The sequence below is a fragment of the Amyelois transitella genome, chromosome 3, assembly GCF_032362555.1.
Source record: "Amyelois transitella isolate CPQ chromosome 3, ilAmyTran1.1, whole genome shotgun sequence".
Classification (NCBI taxonomy): Eukaryota; Metazoa; Arthropoda; class Insecta; order Lepidoptera; family Pyralidae; genus Amyelois; species Amyelois transitella.
Genome location: NC_083506.1, coordinates 7,444,459 through 7,462,459, shown reverse-complemented (window position 1 = coordinate 7,462,459; position 18,001 = coordinate 7,444,459).

The following is an 18,001-nucleotide window of genomic DNA, read 5'->3' as shown; positions in this document are numbered from 1 at the left end:
TACATAATGGAGAGGGATTCGTGGACAATTGTTTGCTTACCGTGATATACGAGTAACTTTCTACATCGAGAGATAAGTAAGTACTTACTCTTTCGATCGATGACATTGTACTGACTATGTATACTAAATATAAATATGTACTAAACAACCTTCATATTCAAATCTATAAAAATTTCCAAATCATTAAGTCACAAAAGAGTAGAGAAAGAGAAGACAAAAGATCCGCATCTTTGCGTTCAACAGAACACTCTAAGACAAAAGTTTTCAAGAAAACAAATCAAAATCCCAATTTTGCTAGCTGCATTATTTATGTGATATTGCTTGGTGACGGTGCGGTGTTCCCCTTTCTTTGCTACGAATTTGTGAAAGTATAATTCACGCTTTCCTAACTTTGCCTGTCAATAGTTAAAACAACAGGGCTTTGTTATATCACTTATTATATATAGTATTCTGTCGATTTCGTATTCTGTGATATCTACTCGAAGCTGAAAGTAAGAACAGAGCCGCATCATCTGAGTTAGTGTGGGTACACACGTTTCTTATTAATATCAGGCGGTCGGAATGGTCGAAGACGTCCCCAGCGCCCGCTCTCTCCCAAATAAAATTGCCGCTATCTAAACAAAGAGCCCTAATTATTCGGCCGTGGCGGGCGGGGTCGCTCTCTTATGGGTGTTCTGGGGCCCATTTCGCTTCTCGTATAGGGCCCTGGGGAGCAGCGGGCGCCGCCTAGCCAATCGCCGGATGGAGGAACGAGCGATCCGCAACCTTTTTATATGCGATATCGGCGTCGGCGCCGGACCTATCCCGCTCCCCCCACGGCTCCCGAGGAATTAAAAGTTGGAAGGCGCACATCTGATTACCCCTACACACATTACTCTGGATCACCAATCTCGATAAGCCACTCACAATTTATTAGCGTCCGCTGACGAGATGTTTTTGCCTTAGCGAATATAACATATTGTTACACAAAATATGCCATGTGTCAGCTTCATTTTATTATCTCGTTTGTTTTAATATCAATAAGATACCTGATATCTACATTTACGTGGTTTTTGAATTTGGTATTGTTTGAATCAAAAAAATATTGGACTGGATGTGATTGGGATCTCTTCATTTATGAATGCTTTATATTCGTTCCTTTCAATATTTATAAATGGTAGTAGGTACCTATCTATCATCGCCATTTGAATGAATAAGAGCGCTTAAAACAACATGGCTGTACTGGGCCTTCGATTCAATACTTATATTTTAATTTGCACCCGATTTTATTTTGAGACAATAAATTCGATATAAAGGGTTTCCGAGCGGTTTTACCTCCGGGCGCATTGTCTTCACCCTTCGGCTTTGCGTATGTATTGTGTAGGAATTATGAAATAAAAAGGCGATATCGTGTGTCGGCGGCGAGAGGTGCGGCGGCGGTGGCGTCGGCGACAGCGGCCGACATTCGACACCTAGCTCGGCCACGGCAGCGCTCAGCAGCCATTGTACGGCCACAATGCACCCTCCGCCGCCGCTTGAGACTCATATTAGATTGCAATGTTTTAAGCATTCGATTGCCCTCGCCATTAATAAAGGGTTCCCAAGGAGCACGTACAATATAAGACTTTTTTTGCGTTTTGTAGTCTTTCACCCGAGCGCCGAAGGGTACGCTTATTGTTTCTATGGTGAATTGCTGCGGATGAATGGGTTCCGAACGTTTATGCCCAGCACTTAGAGATTGTTGGAAGATAATACGGAGCAGGCGGGTAGGGCTGAGGTGGCAACAACAATCCTCCCACTGAACACTTAGAAATGGGGTTCGTATGTTTTATTAATATGTAAAAGACAGACAATTTCTTAGTGCTTTTGATTAGCTATAAACCCTGACCTAATTTTTTCCCTATTATTACATAAATGATGGCAGAATATTGTGTTGTGAAGTTGTCATAGGAGCTAACGCGGTAATATCTCAAGACGCGGCCCGGCGCTTCCCCGGGGACCGCAAGCACACCGCACGCCGGGGCTGGCGATACATTTTTAGCAATGCATGAACAGCATAGCTAACTTTGAGGCTGAACCACACATGCTCTTAAATATGCTGGGGTGAATGAACTCGCCAAAAAAGAAGTCTTTCTCTCATACGTTTTTTTCTTGGGAAACGCTAATTAACTTCTTCTTTTAGGCGACGGGCTGACAACCTAGTATGCAGCTAACAATACACGATTAAAAAAAAACTTCATATCGCTTAATAATTGTCAAAACTTTGGGTTTCACAACATTTCAACAAAGTTCAAGTAAAAGTAGTCTATTCGGAAATAGCAAAATGAAATACTTATCTGAGGTATAAATTGGTATGTGCAAATTTTGCTGGACAATTATTCAGCCAAATTGTGGGCAGTTGTAGTAGTGCGTGTCAGGCAGTGACCAGTGAAGGCGAAAATTGTTGGGAATCGCGATTTCACGCCGCTGCCTCATTATACATATTTCTTAGTAATACCGTTACTAAGTAAAACTATCAGTTAAATATTTATTATTAGTTTTCCTTTTGGTAATGTTTTTGCCAAAAGTTGATAAAAACAAGCAACTCTTTTAGATTGAAACAACATATTACGTCTTTATTGACTTTTACAATCTGCACGGTATCATGCTGTGTTTTTTCTTCGGTATTAGACAGTATGGACTTGCTTGCACTGTCCTAGCTGAATGTGCCTATCTATGCCTTTGGTTGTCTTGACATGTATAAGAAATAGATATGTAGTCCTGTACCTGTACCACAATGTGAATGGATTATAGTACAAGGCACATTGGCTTTTCCGAAATGCTTAAGCTCAATATAAAATCTTTGAAACAAACATTTTACTTAGCAATCAGATAGTGTGATAACATTTCTGATTAACTTGAAAATTGAGTATCAGAAACTTTGGCAAGCTCTCGTATTTGGGGCCGCGGTATCTCCGGCCATGCATAGTTAAGTGCATCTGTGTCGACGCAATATCTGGCCTTCCTTGGGGTCCAGAGCAGCTCGACGATTTAACTTCTTGGATGGTCACCTCTTGAACTGAGAACAATGCACGATCAACAGTATATAATCGAATTTACGGATTAACTTCTTTTGTTTAAGAGCTTTTGTTGGTGGAATTAAATTGAGCGTCTTCCATTTGACTTAATTTTATATATTATACTAGCTGTGCCCGCGACTTCGTCCGCGTGGAATAGTTATTTTGTCAGGCGGTCACGCGTATTAGAAAAAACGCTGGTTCGCCGTATTAAATGTTTCGCTGCAAATTGCTTATAACGACTATATCTCAAAACCTATTCGTCTGATTTATATACTGTAAATGGCAATTTTAGTCTACATGAAAAGCTAAAAGTAATAAACATATTTATTTGGATAAGGATTAATACTGAATTAAAGAAAATTGGTTTCAAAATAACTTATGTTTATAATGAAAAAATAATCTTAAAAAATTAACATAAAAGTGGTTATTGTAAGTAAACCTTAAGAGATAGATATATGCTCTCGCGGACTTTTTTGTGGCAAAAAATGAGTACTTCACATCTTTAGTACATTGTTTTACTATATCTTTGTTGGTTTGCGCAGCGTTCGCGTGGAAAGCTCGCAGATGGCCGACTCATTCAACTTTCACGTGCATTGTTGACGTTTCCCGTAGGAAATCCGGGATAAAATGTAGCCTATAGCCTTCCTCGATAAATAGACTACCTAACAGTGAAAGAATTATTCAAATCGGTTCAGTAGTTTCTGAGATTAGCGCGTTTAAACAAACAAACAAACAAACAAAACAAACTCTTCAGCTTTATAATATTAGTATAGATAGCCTTACCTTACATAGTATGAGAAACCCGATGCTAACTTATCCTCAAAAAATATCTTAGAAGTATTTAGATTATAATAAACTAAAATAAATCTATGGCATATTTAATGCCTTAACTATTCAGTCAGGAGAAATGATTCCTATTGAATGTTCTTGATTTGTTGTGAGAACCTACCGATCATCTTAAAGCTTGTAAGAGGTGTAAAATGTTTACAGTCAAAAGTGTTATGTTGCATCTGAATAAAAATCTTAAACAGCGTTGGTGTTGCTTTGGAACTTTGTAGGTAGATAAGTATGGTCTTCAGTGTAATTGAAAACTCTTGCGGAGCTGTCTCGTCATCAAGAACCTATTAACGTATTGCAGATTGCATTTCAACAGCAGCAGCTCTTAGATCGGGAGCTATCTTAACACACTGCAAGTATGAAAATGGCAAAAATTGTCTGCCTTACACCAATGGGAATAAATATATTTAATGATCGATTTCGTTATTGTTCACCTGATTCTTTTTAATTCATGATTTACCAATTGAAGACAGAATTCGGAAAAAATATAAGCTTATTATAATCTTCATTGGAGCGCATCATAATCCATTTTGGGCTAAGATCACGAACCATTCACCAGTAAATACGCAGTGACGATTATAGCTTTGTTTGTTTGTAGTCTCGCAGTAGGGTTACGGGGAGAAACGAAGCGTGGGCGTGAGAATCGCGAGGTCGCGTCCCTACACAGATATTGTGTAGCAGAATTGGCTAAGTAAAGTTTTTCCAACCTACATTTTCTATAATGTCTTTTAACTATTTCAGTTTTAAAGATTACCTTTTACCAGCAACTTCGCCCGCGCGAATTAAGCGCCACCTTCAAAATAATACTGGTTAAATTTCACGAAGAAGAAGATCGGTTCAGTAGAAAACGTGTGAAGAGACAACAAATAAATTTCCTTTCGAATTTATTTTAGTTGGGATTTATAAAAAATATTAAGATTTCGTAGCGTTTTATTAACGTGATCTACTTACTACTCTTGAACTTAACTATAAATAAATAATTAAGGTGTATCCCAAAGGTTCCATTTAAATTTCTTAAAATAATTAATAGTTCTGTCGTAGAAAAACTCCTTAAATCACTGATAAAAGTATACAGGACAAATTAATACATGAGTATATTCTATGAAAAAAAAAATTAAATGATTGTTCACAAAAATGTTTGTTTAGCTTATTACAGCTAAATTCATACTTAGATGAAATAGAAGATGTTTTATCAAAGATTTGATAGAAGACGCGTGGCGGCGCGGCGGCGAGGTGGCAAAGGCCGCGATTCTATCAAAGTTCCCTTCATCTCGCCGCCGCTTGCGATGCGACATCACAACCTGAAGCCACTTGATTGTAATCACTTTATTTAAATTGTATTGCTTTATCTTTATTACAGCTTAGAGTTACAAAGACACTTAAATCTCGGTTCACCTTACAAGGCTTCGAGACCCTCATTATGATCTAAATACCTACTTATTATGGTTATAAGATTGTTATAAAAAGTCATTGACAAAATTTATTAATTTTTGTTAATGAATTTTCACGTCATGCCTAAACCACTGAACCGATTTTGATGAAATTTGAAGAAATATAGTTGACCCTGATGAAGAACATAAGCTACTTTTTATTGCGAAAAAGGGGAACAAAGGAAGGTACGTCAATATAAAATACATAATGTCTTGACATAAAATGATATGAACTGAACTAAAATTTTTAATAAAATTCATAATCAATTTTTTGATTTTATTCAGAAACTAATTTTATATTAATCTAATTATTAAATTTTTATTTAATTCATTTACAAATGTTTAATTATCATCATAGTTTGGCAAATTCTCCAGATGTTAATTTTTGTAATTTATGTATTCAATTACATAAAAAATTATACAATTAAACGCACTTCGGACTTTAGCACACATACTGTAACGCGCTCTACCGTCAAATAAACAAAGCAAACCTTAGGGGTTGGTTCGTGTAGGGGTGGAGTTTCCTCGAGTATAAGCACTGCGTACCGACATCTACCGGAAAACTATTGCATTTCGTAACATGACTTTTCCGAAGACTTGAGTAAAGTTTACTGACCTGTCGGTTTTCAACCTATTTTAAAAAAATAAGTTTCTGATCCCTAAAATACAGTATTTTTTTTTGTAAAAATTAAACAGGGGCTAAAGCGCACACTGATTAACTTATCAAAACAAAACCAAATTACAAACTGATTATAGAGATTTGAAATATGGCATGTGTAGGTAGATTCCTTATATAGTAAGGGGGTGCACTTAAAGAGGAGTTATTAAAATTTTTAAGGAAACGGAAATAGACGGGAATTTTTAAATAGAAATAAATATTTTTCTTTCACGACTTTTTACACGGGCGAAATTTCGGGCATATTCTATAGGTAGTATTAGTGCTTTTGTCTATGTCGCCTCTTAATAAGAGGCAATTTTAAAATGCAATTTCTTCGACTCTTAGGACAACTGCAAGAAGAAATTGCGTGGTATTACCCATCACTATTATAACATGACTAATAACAGTCAGACGTTTTGAACTTCATTCCTCCACCATCTTTTTATAATCACGAACAAGACATAAGTACTAAGTTCATGGTTGTGGCCGAAGGTGCCTGTTAAAGTCTCTTCTTACATGATCCATGGGAAAGAGATAGAGAGGTTCTATTATAAATAAAGTTATTGCCGGGAAGCATATGGTTTTCATTTATATACCTACTTTCACTTCACACATATTTTCCTCGACACTAATTTTCAGAAGTTACGAAAATAGCTTTTTAAGTAGTGGCATATAGTTGGATGCAGTGGGGCGTGGCGGGCGCTGGGCGTCGAGGGGCGGGCCGGCGACGCCCCGGCACCCACGTGAGCACCCATGCCACGCCTACATACTATTTGTCAGTTTGATAATGTGGATAAATGTTCAGAAAATGTAAGTTATTTATAGAAAACAGGTCCTAAATTGAATAGACTAAGGTAGGTCCTTGTTTTTACCAAGTGCCCATCATCAGATGACTCATTTACCAGATGTTTATGATAACCGACCGACTAACCTAGTCATAAACATTAGAGGGTATAAAAAGAAAACAGTCGAATTAAGAAAGTCCCTATTTGATGTTGATTGAAAAACCATTGATTAGGTTTAAATATTGGAGAGTTACGAGACAAGAGCAGAAAACTTAGGTACTACTTACAGAGTGATTGTTGTCTGAGCTTCTGGATTTAAGTAGTAAACGATTGAATCTGCATTAAGTGCCTCTATAGGTACATACTTTAAGGATTATCTATAATAAATATTTAGGTACGGGATAGATTACACGGATAGTTAGCCGCGAAGTAAGTAAGTTTGAGACTTGTGTGAAACTCATAAAAAATAATTTATAAATTTTAATGTGCATTTACACTCTTTTGAAATTACAATACCTATAATAAATTACAACGTCTTGAATTAAATATATAAATAACCGGAAAATAACTGTATCTTATCGTTCACAATGGCCGAGCTTCCTATTTTTGGGTGGTCGGCGCGTCGAGCGTTCATTTCACGCGTTTTAGTCGTCATTACCGTCTGCCTTCCATGATCACGGCGAACAAACATAATTACCTATTTAACTCCTGTTTTACGCGAAAATGGCAATGACGATTAATATTGTTAATTTTATTATTTCAATTCTATTTAAAAGTAATAAAATTAACCCGTAGTATAGGAGTTCAATAATGCACAAATGTTGCGACATTCACCAGTGGTGGACTAATAGTGGACATGGGGAGTAAAGGTGCTCGAGTGTTGTATTTTTTACTTCTCTCTGCAACTGATAAACTTCTCAGAAAAAAATGTCGAATAGCTTGTGCCCCAATAAAAGCTATTACTAAATTAAGTACGTACGTACGTTAATTATTGACGCTACCCAAAGCGAAAAAAGCGTCCAACTTTCGAAAACATGTCAGCTTTTTCAATTCTCTTAAAGTGCATGTATATTTCCAACTATTGTACAAACTTTGCCATTTGATTTATTTAAGTTAGGTATATATGGTGCCTAATTTTATGGGAAAGATAATTATAAGAGCATTTGATGGAGTTTGCGGCGAACACCAAACGCGTTGGTCACGTTTCTCGCCGCTGGAAAATCGGCGTATTCATGTCTTCATAGCTCATCAGCAAGCTCATTGTGGCGGAGATTACGAACGCTATTACATTTCATATTTCTCATTCAAATTAAGCCATTTATTTGATTTTGTAGCGGTAAAAAATGTTGCTATAATTTTATAAAAAAATTTTGGTTCGTCGGTTACGAGTGCAATTCGTTTGATAAGCACGAAAAGAGAGAAAGTATATTTATTGTAAGAAATCTATTTTTTAAGAACTTGCATGACTTGCTTAATTACCTTTTTTCTTCCCGTCACCTATGCTCCTTTGAAATCAATATTTTATGATACTACATACATACATATGGTCACGTCTATATCCCTTGTGGGGTATACAGAGCCAACAGGCTTGAAAAGACTGATAGGCCACGATCAGCTATTTGGTTAAATGATAGAATTGAGATTCAAATAGTGACAGGTTGCTAGCCCATCGCCTAAAAAAAATCTTATGATACTATTAATTTAGAATCTTAGAATTTTATGATACTTTTAGCTGATTTCCGCGGCTCCGCTCATGTGTCGGTCGCTTATCGCGTAACCTGAGGAAATTATAATTATCCAGACCTTTAACAGACTAATAGTTAATTTCATAGTATCCTATTCTTGTGCCAATTATCTATTAAACAATGGAGAAATTCTAGCTTTGTCTAAATTCACTTTAAAAGTTTTGAAATAGTGCTTGAAGTAAATTTTCAATTGACCATAATTTGTTATTCGCTTAACCGATTTTGATAAAACTCCTAATTACAACGTTTTCCACGTTGACAACGCTCCTAATTATTTGTAATCAATTCATCCGTTGAGTAGTTACTAAGTTATAAAGTACCTACCAGAGTCATAAAGACCACCAAAAATTCCAAAAAATGTTTTGTTATATCGGAGTTTTTTGAAAATATATATTTAATGTACAGACACTCTCTTTTTACTGTCTTATTATATTATTAATAAGTAGGCTTTTATCAATAACTACTGTACTTACTAAACTCTCAAATCACAATTAAAACATTTGATATCTGGTACTGTGACCGCAACGCATCCCTTCCAGGTGGAGAAAAATAATGGCAACAGGTGCAGGCGATAATTATACCGATGTCTTCATCGACGCGTGCGCAACTAATCGCCTTCACCCCTTCATTTACTGGTAATCTGTGGTAATCGCCAATCAACAATTTGAATTTCGAATGCCATTGACTATCGAAAGGTCTAACTATTACGCTCTCTATAAGGCAATCAAATCAACTTCCGTATTTTTTAACCACATTAATGGCCTACTATTATAGGATGGTGTTAAATTGGGTATTTAGCGCTGGTTTTTTGTTATGTTTTGATTTGGTTTTTATTTCTGCCTTTGACTAAGGTTTCTAAATTAAATCCTAATAAGAGATAACGTGGTTGCAAAATGTATTAAAGTAAAATGATAAGCAAATATTGACCAATACACTTTTCAACTAAATTATCATCAAGTATTAATAACATAGATTCCAACGCACGCGATGATGTTTACAAATTAATTTCGAGTTTGATCCCGTCCATTGTTATAGCTATTGTGCGTGATAGTTTAGCGCTTTCATCTCGGTATCCCCAGCATTTCCTGTAGTCTATTGTTATTGTCTATGCCGAGGCTACGATTGCGAGTTTATAGTTTGAAATTCTACACCGAGAGGACGCATTTCCGATCGCATTTACGTACAAACGATGGATTCGTCTTCTGTGTTTCGTAGAAAACTACGACACTTATGTTTGGGTAAGTTGCTTTTTAGTTGGCCATAATTCTTTGCTTTTTCTATGTTGCTAACGTGATAACTACCTAAGGCTAGTTTAAAAGGTTGTATGTTTACTCCTACGTGTAAAAACTTCTTTAGAGCGTGACTTATTCGAATTCCCGTTTCTTTGTCTCTTTACCTTACTTAACCTTCAATGCCTACAATCCTAACAAGGCAAAGTGAAAATACTGAAATAAAGCATACCTAAGTATTTTAACAATATTTTCGACTCTAAAACAATTACAATATTCCTCCAGAAGTTGAGTAGCTACAAAATAATAATAGAATACAAAATCACGTCTCTATTACTCGTAAGGCTTATAAATTTAAAGCGATTGTATTTTACCCCTGGTTATAAATAACGGACAAAGAGGGCGGTGTCTTGTAAGGAGCAGTTAAAAGGCGGAAGTCCATCTAGTGGGCTCCAAGTTGTGGTCTCCGGACGTTCGGACCACTGCCGGACGCGTTGGACCTACTTCCGGTCGGAACGGAGGGCTGATATTAGAGTGTGTTACCCTAAATGGAAGTATCTATTGCGTTAATTAGAAAGTTTTGATTTTTAAACGAGGCAGTATTTCTATATACTCATTTATTTATTTATGCCTACTGAAAAATACTATTAAGGATGCATATTTCATACGGTCGACTTCTTGTTTACGCAACTCAAATTGATCCTTAGATTAGACACATTCCTTTAAATTTATCAACTCCCCTTGCAATTTAAGAATATCCTTACTTTTCTTTTCTTATCCTTAGTATTCTTGTGGCGTTGACATGATCAAAAGAACGGGAGGAACTTTATGTAAATCCACCGCTGCAAATATCGGAAAAAGTTCTCTATTCCCGGATTTCGTCAAAAAGATAATATCATCGAGGTCTCTGGACATACTCTTTTCACTTTCTTTCCTCCGCATTGGCTTCTTTTCGCATTCGGTACTAGCTTATTGTGCCACGGAACTACGGAATAATACATATTTTTTTAAGGGAGTACCACTATATAACAAGCCGCCAAATGAGCTGAGGACATGTAGTAGCAAAAATACATATACAAAAAACTGATATAATAAAATAAGCTATACATCGCGATTAGGACTTAATTTATATTATTAGGACTTAATTTATATATTAATTATTTTTAGTTTTTTTTTTCATTTTGAATAAAAATTTTTTTTCTTATGAAAATAAAGTTGTTTAAACCTAAGACCTTGCGTAAAAATATGGCTAGGAACCTCGTCCAAAAAAATGTAACAGTTTAGCGAACGTCCTAGCATAACGAAAAATCATAATCATTTGCTGCCTCTGTTTCTGCTGCTTCCTACTAAATTTCTTCCCCTACAAAACCACAATCAGAAAGCATTACTTTCTTTATCTTCAGAGGTGGTACTGATTGAGCAGTGCGTGAAGTACAGGTGTTGGCGACCAGGCGAGACCGCAACCCTGCCCACCTGCCGCCGGAACTACGTGCCGATTCGCCTTGCGCACGCGCATCGCACCGCGCGAGCAATCACCCACAAATTGTTGCGAGGTCTCGTTGAAACCAATAGATACTGCCAGCTGCCAACTAGAAAGAAAATTAGTTTAGCGTAGCATTTGATAATTTGTCATTCGATATAGAATTTAACTATCAAATTAATATAATGTGAAACGGTAACACTACTTTTCTCTTCATGTTGCTTCAAAGCTCAGAATCCGCTTAATTATGCTGTGGTACAGTGAAATCGAGAATTAACCTACACACTATACTCGTATATCCCTATTCCTTCTATAGCCCTTATTGGGTAGATAGAGCTAATCAAATGAGTGTGTGGAAACTACAACTACTTATGTATCGTTGAGTTAGTTCCCATAAAACCAGTTTAGGACTTTTAAAGCGGCTTTCCAAGCTCTGTGTAATATGTCATGTATCCATAATCTAGAAGTTTACTATTTTACTTGGGCAAACTTTTATAACATACTAGGATGGTTCAGATGTTTATTGGTTACAGCGACAAACATCTTTTAAAATTTGACTTAAAATAAGCCAAGGTTTGATTTAGAACTTCGCGCATTCATTCACTGTCGACGGTTTATTGGTGCTTTTGAATTCTATTGAATCTATTTTTAACCAGAAAGAGTAGTGTTAAAGTCACGACTATATTCCGAAGTAACAACACCAAGTGCTCCAATTTATTTTTCTGTAAAAAAATTCAAATAATTTCAAAGAGTGTCACCAAAAGCGGCGTAGCGCACCAGGGTCGTGCGACCTAATGCCGTAACTCACCAATAGCTGGTAAAAACCCTCGTGACTGACTTGTAGCGTGGCAATGCGAGATCACGACTAGACAGGGCCAACAAACGCATTGTCGCAGATTCGATACCACTGGTGTAAATATCATTTAGGAAAATTATTTTGGGATTAGTCAGAAGCTATTTTATGTTACAAATCAATACTTTTTTCTGTTATTCCGCGAATGGAATCAATTTGAAATTCAGTCAGACAGTTCCATAGACATCTTCTAAGGAAGGGCTTTAAGTAACGGACAAGGAATATTTGGTCGAAGTTTTATACATTTGCTCTCTGTATATAGTTCGGTTTACGTGGGTTGGTACTAATGCTCCGGAAAGTACATATGTTTATTAATGTTTTTGATTTGGCTACGGAGATTCTTTTTGTATATGATAATATTTATTTAATGACAAATATTAAAAAACATATGTTTGATTAAAATCTAGAAGATTATATCTAGTTGGACAACCTAGCTTCGGGCGCTGCGGCGACCTCGGCGTATTAGGCGACGAGGCCACGCAGATTGTCACCTACAGCGCATGATTTGTCTTTCGTTCCACCGATCTCTCTGCAGTCGGCCATGGTCTGGAAGACTACTGTTACCACAGGACCGATTCCCACGGATCACTGCGCTGTTCAATGACTTCAGAAAACTTTGCGGTCAGCATTCGTTCCGTGATGACACAAAGGACTTAGCATTAGATAGGTATCCCACAAGTGATTCATGCGAATTGGTATGATAGGTGAAGCTAATCAGCCGTCGTCATTGATGTAGTCAACTGGCTTATTGCGTTTATGACCTGTGGGAGTAACACGTCAGGGTCTCATAGGTTATTAAATAAAATTTTCTCCATTTTTCAAAGGGTAGTTTGACAACATCACTCGTCGTAAACTTCTTGCTAAACAGTTTAATCTATTCGTGACTCCGGCGGCCATTTACAATATACAAAGGCGTGAAACGTAGCACCGCATCATATCATTTACGGAGATCAGGCGTTACGGTCACGTAAGTTTCACTCCCACGTCTTAATTGACCTATTTCGTGTGAAATGTAACGCGAGCAACAGAATACGCGCCGTCTGGGATACCATCTCCGCGGCGACGTGACGTGGCGTATCTAGTTCGTCCTCGCGCACATTATGTGACTTATTTGGTGGCAAGGAAGCTAGCTTCATACCTATGTCGTGGGTAAACGAATAAAGAGTCGTAACGATCTTGATGGAAAACGAATATATGTACTTATAATTTAGCACGTATTTTTTCTGTTCCTTTTTTCTTTGTAGTAACTTATTTTAATTTTTGTAATATAGTTTATACAATTAGATTTCTTTTGAATCACATTAAATGATTAATACCCAGAACCCATAATGCTTCCCTTTTATTATTCTTTTATCCAACTTTATGACTTTCGTTAAGTTGTACATAAGTTAAAGTTGAAAGTGCTACAAAAGCAAGGCTTAGGCATAGAATATTGAGTTAACACTTATGTTTCGAGTATCTCAGGGCTGACAATATCAGGCAGCCGCGGACACATTTTGTGGAGAAGTGTTTATTATCAGCATTTACACGACCGTGATGGCATCTCGTACATTTGTGGTCATGTGGGTTAACATTCCTCACGACGTCGCCTTAACGCAATCACCTCTCAATTTACCAAAAGGTGTTATAACTAAAACAACCCTGAATAACAAGAACTTCATCAATCTTTTAATTTGTTGCGTAGAGACATGGGTACACCAAATAATGATTTTCATATGTTTACTATGCTCAGAATTTTAGTAGTTACTTTAATATAATTCGTACGATATATATTTATAAACGAATATTTACACCTATCATAACTTCATAAATTCGATAATTTGGTGTATTCCAACAGAGTTTATATAAATATTATATATATAATAAAATTTTCAATTAAACATTTTATGTTTTTCACCCTCATTACAAATATAAAAAAAACGTATCTGTAACAGATTAGTAAAAGGGTGGGAAAGGGTTAAACTTTCCATCAAAATTTGAAAGCTCCGAAAGCGTAAAATACGGGCCACACAAGACAAACAATTGATAGGGTGTCGTTTTTGTACAAAGATTGCAGGCAAAGATAGCGCCTACGGGGTGGTCCGGCGCATGATACGGCACTTCACCTGGTGGACATCAGGGACCAGAGGTGCCATTGATTTACTAAATGAAGCATCTTAAAATAAAGTAAGAGTTTATTGAAAAAAAAAAAAACTGATCACCACTTAGACCCTTACAGATATGTATTCTTTTCAAAATATAATTCGACTAAATTTTACTGAAGTCAGTAACAAGTAAGTATCTCGTAAGCTCTCTCAAAAATTATTCGTAAATAAAAATACTAAAAATAAAAAAATATAAAGGAAAAAAAAGGTGTTTTTTTTCGTATGTTTTGCTCAATTTTAATAAAAGCCGATATAGATACCTAAATTTTTCACAGAATATTAAATGTACTTACGTTACCTTTCATAAAAAATAATAAAATAATAATAACTAAATAACATTTAAGGGAGGCTTCCTTACAAAAACGCAATTTTATTTTTATAGATAACAACAGTACGGAACCTTTTGTGCGGAGTTCGATTATCACTTGGCCGGTGTTAGTAAATCATTGACTAGAGCCTCAGCTTTGAAGAACTTTTTATGAGAGTTTATATATCAGTAAGTATATCTCTTGATAATTGAATCCAATTGTAAGGAAACATCCACTAGAACTAGAAAACATGTTGTAACTTACCTAAAAGCTAAAGGATTACAAAAGAATGGTGTTACGCAACAGCAAAATAAAAGGGAGAATAACGACGTACTAATCCGTCGGAATGACAGCTCCGGCCTGTCCCGTTGATTTATTGGGACGCAAACAGACGTGCGCGTGTCCCATCCCGCGGGACAGCCAGGTAGGAACGCAAAAAACGATGGGTGTTTGTTGACATCGCAGGTTCGTCATGCTCACAGATATCTCAACATAGATTTTATTCAGTTTTTAATTGAGTTTACATTGTTTTATCTTACTTTTTGCGTGTTTTACTTAAAATTGATTAGGTATGGCCAAAATGATTATTGAAAAATGGTATTAAAAAGACAAGAACGTTACCATACTCGTATACATTATTGTTATTGATTCAGCAGTTCCAGAGCATCTTGATCTCAGATTTATTCGTGATTATGCATTTACCAATAGTCGAATTTATCAAATACTATTGGAGAAATGAGACATAATAAAATATTAACGAACCGATAGCGCTTTGGTTTCGGTAGCACTCGTAATGTCCAAATCAAGGGTTGAATATTAGCATCTTTCTGCCAGAGGGCCGGAGTGCCAGCTCATGAAATATGTACCGGCCTTCGCGTTTCAGGCAAGGCTCTTGGGATTTTCTGAATGACACCCCTAATGTATGACTGTAAATAGCTATAGATGTAATTGTTCTTGTTTCCATTGAAATGTGAGTAGTGAAATTAGGGCGATTAGAATATGCCTTGTGAAAATATTTACATTAAAGTCATTTGATGCAATGTAATCGCTATTTGTAGCTAAGTACGTGTAATACCTATCTAATAATAAAGTAATCGGATAAAGTAATAAAAGTAAAAATCTGTTTAGAAGTATATTTTGGATTTATACACATCTCCTGCGTCGATAATAAAATTTAAAAATATGTTTTACGGGCCATGGTAGAAAAGGCGCAAGCCTATTTTAATAATTGTAATATTCTTTTTGGTAACTCATTTATGTAAATATAAAAAAATTTACAGTAAGGCCTTTAACAACCCATGTGTGTACTGTCGCTGCCGTCAATGTCCATTCCGAGCTTAAAGAAGCAAGTGAAAATATTTCAGACCCTCATCACGCGGACCGCGACGGAGGCCGGACGGGACGATAAGGAGCACTTTTTCATAATACTTTATTCAGGCCGGAGATTTGGCTCAGTGACAGACTAATCGGCCATGTCACTAGCGAGGTGCGCGATTAAGTATTAATGTTTAACCCTTTTGTATCCAGCGCCCGACAACTCGGTGTCAATCCCGAGCGAACTGTGAATGCTCTGAATGTTTAATGTCCATTAATTTGTTATTGCGCGAGCACGTCTTCTGCTGATCTACCAGAACAATTAGTCAGTTAGCTAACAGACGTTAAATGAGAAGATCACATGGCCGTCCATCATTTATTTGGCATGTGTACAGATTTATTGTTCTCTTAGTTGGACAGTTTTCGGAACCATAAACACAATACAACCTTCAACGACATTATAGTCGCTATCGTTATGTAATGTGCAAGAAGTATTGATTTATTTTTTATTGTAACCTAATTTACCCATTTGTAAAGTACTATCAATAGGCGGACTTAATGCTAATAGGATAAGTCTATAATTATAGCATTGTTTTTTAAACAATAAACCGTTTATCGTTATTGGAAGGGTTTGGAATAGCTTTCGTCTAAGTAAGTACTTACTTATGTAATTTAGTATTTACGAGAACTAAAAATCTTGATTAAAACTTTTTTAAGGGTGGTGTTCGCACCCCATTATCAAGTTGTGTGTGTCTCAACACCAACCAATCGATGAAAAGCATGTAAAGATTTTGTGTAAATTGATAGCGCCATAAAAATTTAATAGGTATGTAAGAATTAAAGTTACAATAATACAGCACGTCTACTAAAAAAAGTATTTTATGAATTGTGACTAGGTGAGCTATAGAAATATCGCGAATAATAATAATTGAAAAAACATTGTTTCCCAACAGAAAATCGCGTACATGTTTCGGTGTCCTTTAAACCTTTAAGTTTGTAACAAATCGCCGAGGGGCACTTGAGCGTGCAATGCTGAGTTTATCCTCAAAATTACAGCAGTTGGTGTCGTCTGTAATCCGGTAATATATTCATAACTAAAAGGCAACGAAGACCCAATCGCACCCCGAGGAGCCATCGCTGGACATCGGGTGACCGCCGCTTCCGCGGCCTCAAAATGATCATAACATTTTGTTCCTGATAATATTTTCTGAAGACAAACCATTTTTCACATAGACCCATCATTTCTTATTAAATAGTTAATACTTTCGAAAGGATAAGTATAGCCGATAGGTTACTTTTATTATCGCTATAAGTCTTAAGTACAAAATATTATTAAACTAAGTACAAAAAATATGTATTTAAAAAAAGAATAAAAATAAATACATTAAAAATTATGAGGCCAACATACCTAACTAGGTAGGTAGTACGACAAGTTTAAAAATATAACAGCCAATTTATCACGAAACTAAGCAGCTTGTCAGCTTTATTTATAAACCAAAAACATATAAAGATGTGCCGTGCCGTGAGGTTCCCGGCACCAATACAAAAAGAAAAGGACCACTCTATCTTTTTCCCATGGATGTCGTAAAAGGCGACTAAGGGATAGGCTTACAAACTTGGGATGCTTCTTATAAGGTAATGGGCTAGCAACCTGTCACTATTTGGATCTCAATTCTATCATTAAGCCAAGTATCTGAACGTGGCCGATCAGTCTTTTCAAGACTGTTGGCTCTGTCTACTCCACAAGGCATATAGACATGACCATATGTATGTATGTAACATCTAAAGATTAACCAACGATGAGTTAGTAGTAAAACATAAGCTAAACAAAAGCACAATGAGCAATTGAAACTAAAAAAAATATAAGGAATAGATTTTGTTGTTTGTAGTGCGGAAGACAGATGCGGGGCGCGCGGGGCGAGAGCGCCCATTGGCCGCGCCCACCCGCCGTGGGTGGGCCGAGGAAAATCCGCAGACAGTTTTCCTCCACAGTGTACGAGAATGGAAAAAGCTTTTAACATCTTTTAGCGCCAGTCTCCTGTCATTCGGCTGATTAAGCTCGGTATATTCGCGACGACGTCTCGTATGAGTTTATCAAAATTCACGCCTGTCAAGCAGACGATTGATCAGCTTGGTAGATAGGTAGGTACCTTGGGAATTATTGAACTCGCATTTGTAAG